Raw genomic sequence first — 15,000 nt, 5'->3', positions numbered from 1 at the left:
ATTGATCTTTTGTTTGTGAGCCAAGTCGGCGATAAATAACGGCGCGCTAGAGATGTGACTCATTATCACCGTGCCAACCAACCCGACAGACCCCTGTCAAAACAGGCCCTCCTACCCGCCCCCCCCCCCCCAACCACCACCACCACCCCCTCGCTGTCGTTCTTCTCCCATTCCTTTCATCTCCATCACTGCAGACCGTCTTAATCTGTTTTTAATCCTTCCCCTCTTCTCCTCCTTTAACGCCAGACCTCACTACCCTATCAGATTCCCTTCAAATTATAATCCCACTGATAACCCTGTATTATAACATATTACACATGCACACACGCACGAACATACGAGCAGCACACACAGACCCATGTGCACACACACGCGCGCACACACACACACTCACACACACACACACACACACACACACACGCTCGCCGCTCGGGACGCGCACACGTGCACATCCAAACATGTACAGTAGACACACATTTAGTGTCTCGCAGTGTGTTATTCCTTTTTACCTTCTTAGTGGGGAAAAAATCCTTTTATCACACAATTGGGTAATTTATATCCATTACCAGCGTTTTCAATCCTTTTCAGCACGGCTGTCACTGCCTTTGGCACACTCGTGATTAATGTGATCTAATAATAGTCTGCCATTATATTTCCTTTAGTAAAACATGTACCAACATCTATTCAGATCCACCAAATTCATTGCCCCTTAAAATACTTTTTTTTCCTTCCCTGTTTGGGTTGAAAGACAAGATTGCTATTTTTTCTGTCTGTCTTTCCTCCCAAGAGATGATTACAGTATTTGTGTGTGTGTGTGTGTGTGTGTGTGTGTGTGTGTGTGTGTGTGTGTGTGTGTGTGTGTGTGTGTGTGTGTGTGTGTGTGTGTGTGTGTGTCTGTGTGTGTGTGTGTGTGTGTGTGTGTGTGTGTGTGTGTGTGTGTGTGTGTGTGTGTGTGTGTGAGTGATGGTGGTGGTGGTGGGTGATATTGGTGGGTGTTAGTGATCATGTGTGATGCTTCCCTTATTTTAAAACCCTTGTGAAGCACACGAGTGGTGCTGAAATGCAAGGTGTGTGTGTGTGTGTGTGTGTGTGTGTGTGTGTGTGTGTGTGTGTGTGTGGGGGTGTGTGTGTGTGTGTGTGTGTGTGTGTGTGTGTGTGTGTGTGTGTGTGTGGGGGTGTGTGTGTGTGTGTGTGTGTGTGTGTGTGTGTGTGTGTGTGTGTGTGTGTGGTTCTGTGGTTGTGCTCTCAGTGTAATTTGGGTGCATTTTAAAGCCTCCGCACACAGCAGCACGTAACACAATACGGACCGTTGTTGACTGGTACTATATATTCGATCCCTGTCTCTGATACAGAGGGGTTCCCAGCCAGGCTTAGCTCTTCAGTTAGCACCTCGCCGTGGCTTTTACAAACGCACCGTTGTAAGCCTATATCTGAACGTAAGACACGGTGCAACGATAGCGCTCAGATAACCAGCGCTCAGATCAATGCACCGCTATCGTGGGACCTTGAGCGTATCGTCGCTGTCGGGCAGAAACCTTTATCTCCATATTTCAACTTTTTATGTATTTTTTTATTAATGCCCTACTGAGTGAGTGTCGCATAAAATTAGTCAAAATAGTGATGCACATGGAGATGCTATGGAGAGGCTATTTTCACTATTTCATTCAAACAATAATACTAATAATGAAAAAAGCAATGGTGGTGGACGTACAAGGTTTTCCGCCCGACAGCGACAATGAGATTGAGATGACTGACCAGAAATGATGAGATGAGATGAGATCTAGAGCAGGTAATGGTTGGAACAGGTGACGGAGAGAAGAGAGAAAGGAAGGATGCTGGCTCCCCATGGAATGTGCATGGATTAGTGTGTGTGTCTGTGTGTGTGTAGGGGGGTGGTCCGAAAGTGGGCTCTGTTCCTCCCAGCCGGACAGCCTGAGCCAGTCTGCCACTCGTGGGGCACGTTTCAGACGGGGCGGTGCCAGCTCACACACACACACACACACACACACACACACACACACACACACACACACACACACACACACACACACACACACACGCACACACACACACACACACACACACACACACACACACACACACACACTACCGCACACATGACACATGCAGTCATGCACACAGTCCTGGCTCCCTCCCCCAAAAAGGGTTAACCCTTACTGGGTTCTTAGACTTGTATCCAGAATGAACAGGTGGTCCCACAAAACATGGGCATCAATTTCCTCATGACTTATCCCAGTGTGTGTGGGGAGGGATGGATAGAGAGGAGAGAGAGGGGGAGATAAACAGAGAGAGTGAGAGAGAGAGAAAGAAAGAAAGAGAGAGATGTAGAGAGAGATAAGACATTGAGAGAGATTACAGTGTGTGTGTGTGTGTGTGTGTGTGTGTGTGTGTGTGTGTGTGTGTGTGTGTGTGTGTGTGTGTGTGTGTGTGTGTGTGTGTGTGTGTGTGTGTGTGTGTGTGTGTGTGTGTGTGTGTGCACGCGCGTGCGTATGTGTGTGTGAGAGGTGTGAGAAGGTGCCATGTACCTCTGTTGTATTTGAATCTCCTCACATTAATTTGTGGTTTCAAATAAAACATTTAAATGTGTATGGTGGATGCGTGTCCACACGCGCACACATGCGCGCAGGGGCGGAGAGGTACAGTGAAGTTGCACGTGTGCATCCGTCTGTGCACGTGTGTTTGTGTGAGTGTGTGTATGTGTCAGGGGCCCTTGGTTTTGTTTATGAGCAGTGTGGTTGGTGCACGGAGCAGCTTGTGGAGGTCCCACCGCTGTGTGAAATTGACTTCAGATGGCCGGTGTGACTCAAACAATATCACATCCAGTTTCCCTTTAGCAAGGGCCATCTGAGATGGATGTGTATTTACTTGTCCGCGTGCGTCTGTGTACGTGTGTGTGTATGCGCGCGCGTGCGTGTGTGTGTGTGTGTGTGTGTGTGGCACCTGACCCCCCGAGTCAAACTCCGAACTCCGAGCACAACGCACAGCTGTCAACACTTTACATTAAAAAGAAACACTCTTTTTTTCTCCCGCTCTCCTCTCTTTCCTCCCTGCGCTGTAAAAAAAAAAAAAGATTTACTCTGAGAGCGTACCATTATGGGTCCATTTGGTTACTTTTTTTTACACTCTCAGAGTTGCAAATGGATAAATTAACAACACTGTGAGTTTTATTGTGTGCCCTGAAGGTATCTCTGTCCAGGATCCATTAACCACTTGAACCCCAGCATCCACATATTCTGGGGGGAACATTAGCCAAAAACAGCAGATGTACAAGCTCAGTATCGGCTATTTTTGGCGAAGAGATTTGGTGTATCGGGAAAAAAGCTGTCCAAGTACAGCTGCACCTCAGGTCCGTTTTACTTAGAAGAGGGTTTAAGTGGTTTAAACTTTTTTTTTCCGTTTCTCAAGTTTCTCTGGATCCTTCCATTAAAGATAACTTGTATTGAACCACATCTTAGTGTCTACACTTTACCTCCTACCCACCTTTCTGTCTTAAGTGTTCCTTTCCCAGCAGAACAAAAATCGAAGGTAAAAAGACGTTCTAAAGCAAACGCTGCTGCTCCAGATCAGAGCGTGAGCTTCTTTTTTCTTCCTTTTTTATGTATTCCTCAGGTAAAAATACTGAGATACAAAAATCAAACATACCCAAACTGAAATCCACTGACAATACGCCAAAAAATCCTCAGTGTTCATTTAACTGTCAGAGTTAAAAAAGGATAAATCAACCCTGAGGATTTTACCGTGTATGATTGAAGAAATAAACAAAAACATTTAATCACTTTGGAATAGCTTCCAGGTTTCCCCTTAGAGGCATACAACTCGCTAGGTTCAAGTAAAGACCTGAAGGTCATCATAATAAGAGTTACAAGGCTCCATCCCATTCCCAACATATCATCTACTGTAGTCCACTCAGCACACAATGGCTAGCCGCCACGCTACAACAATGGATACACCGCCGAGGCCTTTGATAACTGCTGCTTTTCATGTCTGCAAACACTCCACGTTCAACACTGGTTTCTCTTTATTTATTCCTTTTTTCACTTTTTTTCCCCCTCCCCACATGTGAAATAGACGTTTAGGAAAATATGAGTAAGTAAGCAAAAGGGAGAGGGAGAAGGGGGAAAGTGAGAGAGAGAGAGAGTAGGGCAGAACAGAGCCGAACAGATAAACATAACAGGAACGGGAGAAAGAACATTTCTCTCTGAGTCAGCGTATTTAGTAAAGTCTGATTAAACGAGGTGGGAAGCCGCTGGGGGTAGTAAATAACAAAAGTGTCAAAATGTTGCTTAATGACCTGGATATCTACTGCTTGATATATGTAGCCCCATATCTACTCTGAAGCTTTATTGTGTTGCCTTAATGCACAGGGGGAGCTCAGATGTTTAAAGCAATGAACTGCGTGCTGAGAGTGAGTTTGCTACACAGACTCGCTCCAAGTTCGATTGTTGTTGATAGAGTCAATATTAAGCTGCTTCAGTGCTTTATTTGAAGTGCTGCTCATAATGCTTTCTAAAAAAAACATGACCAAATCATGAATTGAAAATACAATAATTTTGGGGGGTTAATTTCTGGCGCAAATCGCATTGTTAAAATTAGAGTCCATCATTTTTATGTCCGTTGTCTCCCTCTCTTGATAGAGAGGGGTAATTGCAACAGGGTAATTGCAACAGGGTAATTGTCCGAACTAAAATAAACATGGTGTCACATCCAGCGTTGAATCCGGGGCTCTGTCTTCTTCAAATAGCTTTATTGACATTGTCAAATAATAGGTGTCCTATCCTGCATCAGGGTCTACATTTTTCAATGAAAGAGTAGGGAGACCAACTCCAACCACTGCAGATGCTCTAGTTAAATTCTTATCTAGCATACAGATTGGTTAAAATAATCGTACAATAAATGCACGGAATGTCTGTATGTCTGCAGTTCACGTATCTCGAGAACCGTTCGACCGACCGACTTAAAATTCGTCGGATCGGCGGTTGTCCAGAACCGCCGATACGCCTATTGCACAAAAGGCCTTGGCCCAAATGAGCCAATTGATTGCCATGGCAACCCCAGCCTAAGCTTGATTTGGCAAATTCCCCACTCCTGTTGAATTCCCCACACCTGCCATTTGATTAGTTAGTCAGTCCACTGTCAGTTTGCACTCTTCAGACATTCTCCACACATTGTCCACAGACGTTTACCACTGCACAAGGACTTTTCCACCTCTTCTACAGTTCTACACACCTTTTCCCAATTCCCACAGTCCTTCGACTGGTTGTGCGTAGATGTAAATTATGTAAGTTTACTAGACCCCTAAGTCGGAAATGCATGCCCAGTTATGCAATGTTTTATTTCTGTATCTGTATGTGTTCATTTATATGGGCACAAAAGGGACACAGACAGACAGACATGTTACAACGGTTACTCGCTGTTCTAGTGTTTTATTAATTAAAGTAAGTCCTGGATTGTCCTGGACCATGCTGCAATCAATGCATCTCATTGTCTATTCACAGCTTCAGCCACATCTAAACATTAATCACTTTCCCATTGATGGCTTTATTTTATAATTTTGTTCTCTCCAAAGTCGTTAAAATGTTACCAGACTTACCTGAATAATTTAGTCAATGTTAGCCAAACATCACTGCACCGTTAAGAAGTCATGTGGTCCCAGATTATTTCAGCTCGAGACCCAAAATAGAGATTTGTTGTCTCCCATCTCACAAATAGTGACAATAGGCGATCTATGCAGTTGCAGTGTGACATGTTGTGAGCTTGTATCTGCTATTTGCACCATTGTTGATCATTTCTGAACATTTCTGAAACATTTATTTTAGGGATGTCCGATATTATGGGCCTCCCAATGTTATCGGTGTGGGTTTAAAAAAATAAAATAATGTTTTAAATGTTTTTGTAAGTTACAGGAGTTCTTACTGTATGGTGTGTGTGATATGAAATGTGAGTTTACCATAATCACAGTAAACCTTAATCATATTCCATCATATTCAAGGGCTTTTGGAGAGAAATGAGACAGACTCCAGTCACTTTCAAATTAGAGCACTGCAGAGGGCAGGTGTGTGTGTCTCAGTCCAGCTGACGCTCGTTGACGCTCGTTAATGTTATAGGCATCAAGGCAATTATGCTTCTGCACTGTCAAATAGGCCAACATCTAATCTAAGATTAGTGGGACTCATTCAAATGACCACCAGTGAGTGAGTCCTGGGACTTCAACAACATCACTGTATTATATCAGATTTATTAGATATTATATTGATAGTATAGCTATTTTGTTTTATTAGATGACAATGACAATGAGTTGACTTTTGGTGAAAAAGATATCGGTATCGGAAATTAGGAGTTGGACAATATCGGAATATCGGATATCGGGGAAAAGTAAATATATATATATATTATTTTTAATTTTTAGAAAATTTTTTGAACAGTTTTTTTTTAAAGAAAAATGATTGTAGGAAAAGTACAAAAAACTGCCTAAAACTCATTAAAAACATGTTTGGGAAACACTACATTGGGGAAAAGAGAATTTCCCTCCAACACAGTGGAGAACTTCACAGGTCTGGCTCATAGTGTTCATAGAAATCAAAGTATGTAGGAATGGAGACTGAGCCCAAGGCAGAGAGAGGAGAGGAGGGGGGGGGGGGTGGGCACAAGGACTAGTAGTGAAGGCTGGGAGCGCTGCGAGGTTATTGCAGCGCAGTCAGCGGTGGAGGGGGACTTATATGTTCCCATCCTCTCAACCACCACTCTCCCCACTGCCCCCTCTTCCCCCTTCCGAATGGGGGAAGCCCCTCCCGAGGAGGGTGAGGGCTGAGGGGAGGGGGAGGAGGGGGTGGTGGAAGGGTGAACGAACGGCTGTGAGCTCAGCATTTTTTTTTCCCTGATCCTCTCTCTCTCTCTCTCTCTCTCTCTCTCTCTGTGTCTCTCTCTCTCCCAGGGCCCTGATCAGCGCAGACCAGAGCAGAGCAGTGCTTGCGGCTGTGAGGCACACTTACGGAGCTAAGCTACACGTCACACTGTCTACCAGACCTCCCCCCACCCCACCCCGCTGTCTGAGGTGACTCAGGGCTTTTTACACTGTTGAGGATGGGGAGGATGGAATGAAGGGTGGGGTGTTGGTCGGGGCGGGGCGGGGGCATTGAATTTGGGTTGGAAAAATGTCCATGGTCGTGAGCGCCGGCCGGGTGGGCATGTTGTAATAGTGGGGCAAGATGCTGAGAACTTTGTGCCACTCAAGGTGAAGATGGTATTGCTGAGAGAGAGAGAGAGAGAGAGAGAGAGAGAGAGAGAGAGAGAGAGAGAGAGGAGAGAGAGAGAGAGGAGAGAGAGAGAGAGAGAGAGAGAGAATTGCCAATGAGCCCATACAGCAGGTTGCATTTATCCTCACGCTGATGCAATCCACATGGGGTGATGGTGATCGTCCTCATGACGCTGATTATGATAATGACCCGTACGGGCATTTGCACTTGGGCATTCAGGCACGTGCGCGCGCGCACACACACACACACACACACACAACACACACACACACACACACACACACACACACACACACACACCGCAATTGGCCAGGATGTTCATTTGCTGGCCCTATATAAAAGTCTGCATGGGCATATCAAGAGATAATTCCTATTTAATCCCATCAGTTATCCGTTATAGTCGGGTAAATCTGTCTATCTTTAAGTCCAGGCTCTCTCTCTCTCTCTCTCTCTCTCTCTCTCTCTCTCTCTCTCTCTCTCTCTCTCTCTCTCTCTCTCTCTCTCTCTCTCTTTCATTTCAATTCAATTCAATTCAAATTTCTCTCTTTCTGTCCCTCTGTCTTGTCTGTCTGTCTCTCTCTCTGGCCCGTTCTGTCCTTTCACCAGCCCACAACCCATAAGCCGTGTGTTCATAAGGCGGTACGTTGCGTACCGTAAGCCTGCTGTGGCTAAGTATATGTCGTGTGCCTTTTGTGTTTGCCCTGACTTGACCCCGGGCAGGGCAGAGGGTTAGGGGGGGACACGAGGGTGACTAAGAGCCAGTTGATTGGCAGGAGCCCGGGTGAGATGAGGCTAAGAAAGAACCTCTGAGAGGATTGTTCATTTGTCTGTCGAGTTGGAGTCCCATCTGTCCTTTTGGCCTGTCAGTCTGTCTGTCTCTCTGTGTGACCCAGGCCCATCCCTCTGGCATGCCCTGTGGATGCGAGGTTAGTTCACCTAGCAGCTATTTCTAGTCCAGCCGCAGAAATGCCTTCGCTATCATGGCAGGAATATCTAGCTGAGGTGTGGGTGAACATGTTGTGTCGGTCTGTGGATAGTGGGGCTAAGACATGTAGGCAACGTGCTGATTTATTTAGGTTGATATTGAAGTGGGGCTTGACTGTGAGCTGGGCTTGGCACCTAAATGCAGTAGTGTGACAGAGTCGGTGAACCCGGTTCCCCCCTCGCGCAGCACCTACTCTCATCCCTTCCTTGGCTAAATTTGGATGATGACTCCAAATGGATACTGCTATAATTCAGATGTGAGTGGGAGGATATATATATGTGTGATATATTTGTATGTGTGTGCGTATGTGGGCGAATGGGTATGTATGTGTGCGTGTGTGCATGTGTGTGTGTGTGTGGGTGTGTGTGTGTGTGTGTGCGAGCGCGTAACAGTGTGTGGTTGTAAAGTGAAGCATTATGGCAAAAAAAAAAAGTCTGAATAATTTAGAGCTCACATTATTTTCTAATGCCATTCTTTAGAATCTGACTTCGTCACTCTAACAAATGCGTTTGTCAGAAAGTTCCGGGGGATTTTGTGAGGCGGCTGTGAGCGGTGAGTGATGACAACCGACCGACGCTCAGCCCCCTTCTCCCTCTCCAACTGTTCCATATGACCCCCCCCCCACACACACACACACACACACACCAGCACCCCACCCTGTGCCCTATTCCTTCCCCAGACCTAACGCATTGAGACGAAACAAAAAGGCCACATATTTTATTTATGTGTCAAAAGTGCGGTGAAGGGAGGGGGTGGGGTGGGGGAGGAGGGGGCTGGGCGTATCACTCTATCCAGCGGGTTGATATCACTCCATCCGTGCGGATCAATTCACCCAGACAGTGGGAGATGAGAGCGGAGCGGGGCGCAGGAGGGAGGGAGAGGAAGGAGAGCTGAAATGGTGGTCTTATTGATTTGTCAAAGAAATACAGCGTTGCGTGTTATGCTTAAACGTCCACATAAACCTGAGCTGTCAGAGGCAAGCGGGTGGAGCCCTGACATTCAGCCGCACAGACACACAGCATGGATTTACTGCTGGGCCACAGATACCGTTATATAAGCCAACTCCTTCTATAGTCCAACCCCAGCCCCAGCCTTAGCTCCAGTCCCAACCCATCCCCAGTCTTAGCCCCAGTTTTACCCCCCAGTCCCACTCCCATCCCCAGTCAGCTCCGGTCTCAAACCAAGCACCAGTCCCAACATTCACTTCAGTCCCAATCCAGACCATAACCTGTCCAAATGTTTTACACATATTTCTTTCAAGTGCCAGTTTCAATACAGCGCTTCAAATCCTTCCCTCCCACCACCATTCAAGTGAGCTTAGATCAGCTATTTTTGGTGAATGTTCATGTGGTCAACCGCATTAGGATTTTCCCACATAAATGCTACGGACCTCGGTTAAAATCCCACCTTTACACTCAATTGGTTCAAGATATCTGCATGAGATATTGTCCTACTCATCCACCATCATGAAAATGTATTTTGTTTGACATTCGACCGTAGGGACATAATGATAGCCCTCCCTTTTGGGCTTACATGCCCAGCACCAGTACAGGAGAGAGGGGGGAGGTTAAATTAAAGAGTGGTTGGAAAAAAAGAGAAAAGCTACAGAAAAAGAGCAGAGAGTGTGCACTGGGCCATAAAAGGGATAGTTTAACCATTGATCGAGAGCAGTGGTGGAAATGGCAGCTGTAAATCAATTTTATCTTGGAGCAGCTAAAGAGTGTTTTCTAATGAGGTTAATGCCACATAATGGCCAAATTCCTCTGCTTAAAAGATGCCTGCAAGGTGGTCACAAGAGATAGATGTCACCATGGAGAGCTTAACGCCTCGCCACTCGACACCGAGAGGAGGGAAGCCGCATGGCTTAAATGACGTTAAACCCGTTATTTGTTAGAAACTTTAAACGCGATTGCGGCTAGATACTGTAGCTCTAGGATACTCTACAACTAGTGATTGCTGTATTTTAGCCTGTATCAGACAGTCGCATCCAGCCAGCGTTTGCTGCCGAATAATGTGGATAATGAAAAGCTTAGCATGAGCGCTGTGCCACAAAATGGTATAAATTACTTTTGACTACCAGTGTTCGCAGGGAAAGGGCTCACTCTGCCAACCCGTTTTTTTTCACAAATAGGAAGTGGGTTGGGAAAGCATGCCCCACCAGAACAGACTAGGGACCACCAGTGAAAAGACAGAGTGACCCAGCACTAATACACCATGAATCAGGTTGGCCTCTGGCAAATAGCAGCGTTTATGAAATCTTTTATGTCATGGGAGACGAGGCTGGAGTGGTGGGGAGCAGAGGGCACGGCAACGCAAACAACATGCGCATATGGAGCGCACGCATACAAACACATGTGTACCACGAGAACACACACGCAGGCACATCCGTGGAATGCATGCATGCTCACGGTATCACGTAATAAGACATATTGTATGCACAAAGACCTACAGTACACACACACACACACACACACACACACACACACACACACACACACACACACACACACACACACACACACACACACACACACACAATTCTAGCCTTTACTTTGTTGTCGATGAATGGTGAAAATAGCCTATACAATTAATTTGAACAAATTTATGTTTTGCCCAAAAATAGGGACGTCAGGTTGAAGTGGTTAAAAAAATCTTAACTATCTAAGTGTCTCCACTCTGTGTGCATAGAAAATAATGGAGTACACCCAGTGCTCAGCATGAAACTTAAGGAAAGTTCATCTCCACAGACCTCTAGCATTGATCACTGGGGCCCTAAAGCTATTATCATGATCTAATTAGGTTTAACATAAGTCTGTGTCACGGCCCGGTGCAAGGCTGCCTTGTCCCCAATTCCGCACTTTCACAGCATCCCTATTTAAAAATAGCACACATATGCCACACACACATGCATTGAATACTAATACATTTCTTTTCCATTTTCTTCTCATTTACAGAGAGATCTAGTTTAATGTCAGGCTGAAATACAAGCTGGATACATTGTAATTCTAAGGACAGTGAACAATGTTGATATAATGGAACATTGTTGGTGTGTCCATGTGGCGAAATTTTGAAATGAGCTGGTAAGATGTCAGAGGTGAAACATTCAATAGAGCACATGAAGCCATTCTTAAGTCTGTAATGAACAATTCCTTCTTGAACTCTGAAAATGTCAGTGTAGTTCATACACAAATATTGTTCCTCATTCCAGGACTTTTTTCTTTTTGCGTTGACATTAATACAAATGATCATCACAATTACAGTATATTTCAGCCTGACCTACTGCATTCAATTCTGTGCAAGGTTTTACAACCTATATTGCACAATAATCCGTCACTGCAAATTCACATTTGCTTGTATAACTACATTACATACCAGAGGATCACTTAAAAAAAAGAAAAACATATTCTGCCTCAGCATTCTTTAAATACTTCCTCTGACATTTGACCTTGTTGATGCGCTGTAGCACACCGTCCAACTTATTTCGCCTACTTTCTGCTTTATTGGGAACAATGTTAAATTTAGAGCCTCACAGGAAATATTACATTTGGATGTTTAGTCCACAGGAAATAGCCAATATTTGTCCCATGACTTAAAAATTATTATAACAAGTGACTAGAGAGGACTCTGGCTCTGCTCTCCTGCACTAAATTATGCCTCCCAATGAATGAATGAATGAGTCTTAGATGAGAATATTTTTCAGGCTCATAGAGTGCAGCTGATGACCTATAAAGAAGACCTTTAAGGCGTGCCCATTACTCCGCCTGTCAAAAATATACTATATTTATAATAGAATACTATATTTATATGTTTTATGTAGCTTCTATCTGGGCTGAGGTGCTCTAATACAGTTGTGAATTACCGGTGGTGACACGCTATCCATTTTCAGCATGATTAGCGACAGTAGTGTGCCTGGGTGGCACAGTGGGTGGCTTCTAGGGGTGTAGCCCCGTGCACACAGTCATGGGCTCATTACACCACGGAAGAGGTGTAATGGATTGACACACCCACCTGCACATACACACATGCACACGTACACATATACTGTACCACAGTACACTGCACACACACCCCCGCATCCATAATAACGTCGCTGTCGGGCAGAAACCTTGTATTTCCGTATTTCATCTTTTTTTTTCATACATTAACGCTCTTTATTATACTTTGTTAACAGTGGTGCGCAAAAGTAGAGAAAATAGCCTATCTACACAATGCTTCGCGATGCAACGTGTTTTGAACTTGTAAGATCTGTTATTTTTGAAACTTTTCACCTTTAATAACATGCCCAAAATGGGCAAGCCAGGTTAAAGGTTTCTCTGTGGAAATACTTATCCAATGATAAGTATTAACAAGAGCTTGTGACTAAATATATGGATCCATTGGAACACAGGTTCTTTGTCCATTTCCTGAAATGCAACGGTTTTGCACATACAAGGTTTCCACCATACAGCGACGATATGCTTGTACATGCATGGATTCTGTAAGATGAAAGCTTGCACGGATGCTGAATAGAGAGAGGGCATCTCTTGTTCTGCACCGCAAGTAAGTTTTTCAATGCTTCGCAGACTTATTATTGCAGGGGGTCTGCCCGAGAAGCGATACTTGTCATTCTATGATACTGCGTTCCCTGTATGAGGGAAGAAAAGTAGAGGGGAAAAAAGGCCTTAAGGGTTCCCCTCCCTCCTATGTGCTCGCTTATTATGAATAGTGGCGGTAAGAGAGAAAAGCATATACTCCATTTGGATCTGTTCATGCTTTCTGAAGGGCCACTTTCAACAGCCGAGGGTCCCTCCTCGTCCCCCCCATCCCTCTCTTTGATTGATATGTGAAATCCTTCCGTCTGCAAAGCTGTAAAGGCAGTCCCTGTGTGCGTCTGAAAGGTACTCATTGTCGCGCCGAGACCACTTTGTCAGGAAACAATCCAGTTCCCAAGGAAGCAGAGAATGTCTTAAGAAAGATACAGCCCCTCATTGTGTATTTTTTTTTACAAGGGGGGGGGACTTTAATTTTGCGTGTGAGGTCATTTTAATCCTGATGAATTTTTATAGTAGCCGCTGTAGTTCAATGGCCACTCGCCTTAATACTCTAAAGAAGGACAGAAATAAAGGAAGGAAAAAAACACCCACAGACCTGTTGAACAATTCTAAACTTAAAGTGTCAGAGAGAGAGAAGAGGGACCTTTGTTGATGGACACATTGGGATGTATTTAAGTTCGACAAAAGAGATTCCCTGAATGGAGGCTTGATTTCTGCTACAAGGTTTACATTTGTGTGGCCTGAGCAGACTTGCCATGGGATAAAGTTTTCATAGGGTAATCTTCTCTGAGCAAGTGAACCACCCAAGACATTGCTTGTGAAGCGATGCCAAGGAGCAGAGGCAGCGAGCAACACCGACGGCATGATTGTTAAATTGGTACATTGGTTTTTTCTAACCTTGCTTGTCTCTCAAGCCTCTTCCACACTATTTGAATTTGAGTCTGTAACAGTTTGAATACTAAAAACTAAAGAACGTTGTGAGGCACTTAGTGCGACGTGTCGTTTCACACTTGCCGCTCAAAGCATAAATTGGCCTTTAGGCGGAAGTATTTGAAAATTATGTAAACCAACAGTCTGTCTGGAGAGACTAGAGCCAAGCAAACCTTTAGAACTAGATTGGATCACATCTTAGCTTGGAAACCTTTAACCACTTTAACCCTGGTGTCCCTACTTTGGGCATGTCTTTATATGTGAAAATGGTAATACAAAAAAAAAATATATATATATAACAATATTTATTTTCCCAAAGATTTTGGAAAACTTTTGGAAATGGGGTTTAAGTGGTTAACCATTTAATAATTGACTGGGGTCCTCTAGGGCTCTATACTAGGCCCGCTAGTATTTTCCTAAAAATCGAAACACTTTGTCAATAATTGCAGATCTACATCCACATTGCAACATGATCTGAGCTTGTAGATCTGCTATTTTCACTGAATGTTCTCCCCAGAGTAGGGATGCTAAGGTTCATCTGGTTATTGCTTATCCCATGTACAAACTAATGGTCTTATTATTAAGCAGTGGTTATTCTGTTGCCTAATGCCTACCCACCCGTAGCTTCTCTTCTGTATTAGCCTTTTAGGGAGAGGTGTTCCAATGCAACAATCGAGTGGTAAGATACACAGCTACTTACAGTATCTCCGAACAAGATAAACAAGTGAGCATAGAACTTTGTCTTTTTTTATTTCTGTTAAAGAAAATCGGCAGGAGGTCGCTCATCATCACCATTGTGACTAAACAGAGACAGCATCTTATTTGAGAAACGGCTGGGTGAGACCGACAGCATGATTCATAATGGTTATTTATGTATCATGTAGCTGAGACTCAGTGGGGGGCAATGGCATGGTCTTCACTAAGTACATCTCCCTCCAGTCGGTTTTGCTTCACAGTTCAGCTTTTTTCCGACAACTATTTCTCGGGTGGATATTATCCCCGCGTTTTTGATCTTCCCCCAGTCTAAAATAATAAGAGTGTAGGAGTCGGGTGATAGCGGGCGAAGAAATTATGTGCATTGAAAGTGTCACTGCCTTGCTGTGACGGTTGAGTCTCATGCACACGCATTGCAGAGTGAAATGGTGGCTTTAACTCTTAAGCCCCTCGTTTGGCGACTTATCTTTATGTGGATGTTAATGTCCCTAAATACCGGCGGCTGCCACGCACAGGAACACACACGCGCGCGCGCACGCGCACACACACACACACACACACACAC

At 44.6% G+C, this 15,000-nt stretch overlaps 1 long non-coding RNA gene across 2 annotated transcripts in view; it reads left to right on the top strand.

Moving 5' to 3' along the window:
* LOC308085501 overlaps positions 1 to 15,000 on the top strand; it is an 87,820-nt gene that overhangs the window by 44,672 nt on the left and 28,148 nt on the right. For both annotated transcript variants that reach the window (XR_013933178.1, XR_013933179.1), the window contains exon 3: positions 6,953 to 7,072. This is a non-coding gene — a long non-coding RNA (uncharacterized lncRNA). The remainder of the gene's footprint in view (positions 1 to 6,952; positions 7,073 to 15,000) is intronic.

Source organism: Gymnoscopelus braueri (assembly GCF_963280865.1).
Source record: "Gymnoscopelus braueri genome assembly, chromosome: 1".
NCBI classification, from domain to species: domain Eukaryota; kingdom Metazoa; phylum Chordata; class Actinopteri; order Myctophiformes; family Myctophidae; genus Gymnoscopelus; species Gymnoscopelus braueri.
The sequence above is the reverse complement of the archived record's forward strand: the minus strand, read 5'-3'. Positions and strand labels throughout refer to the sequence as shown.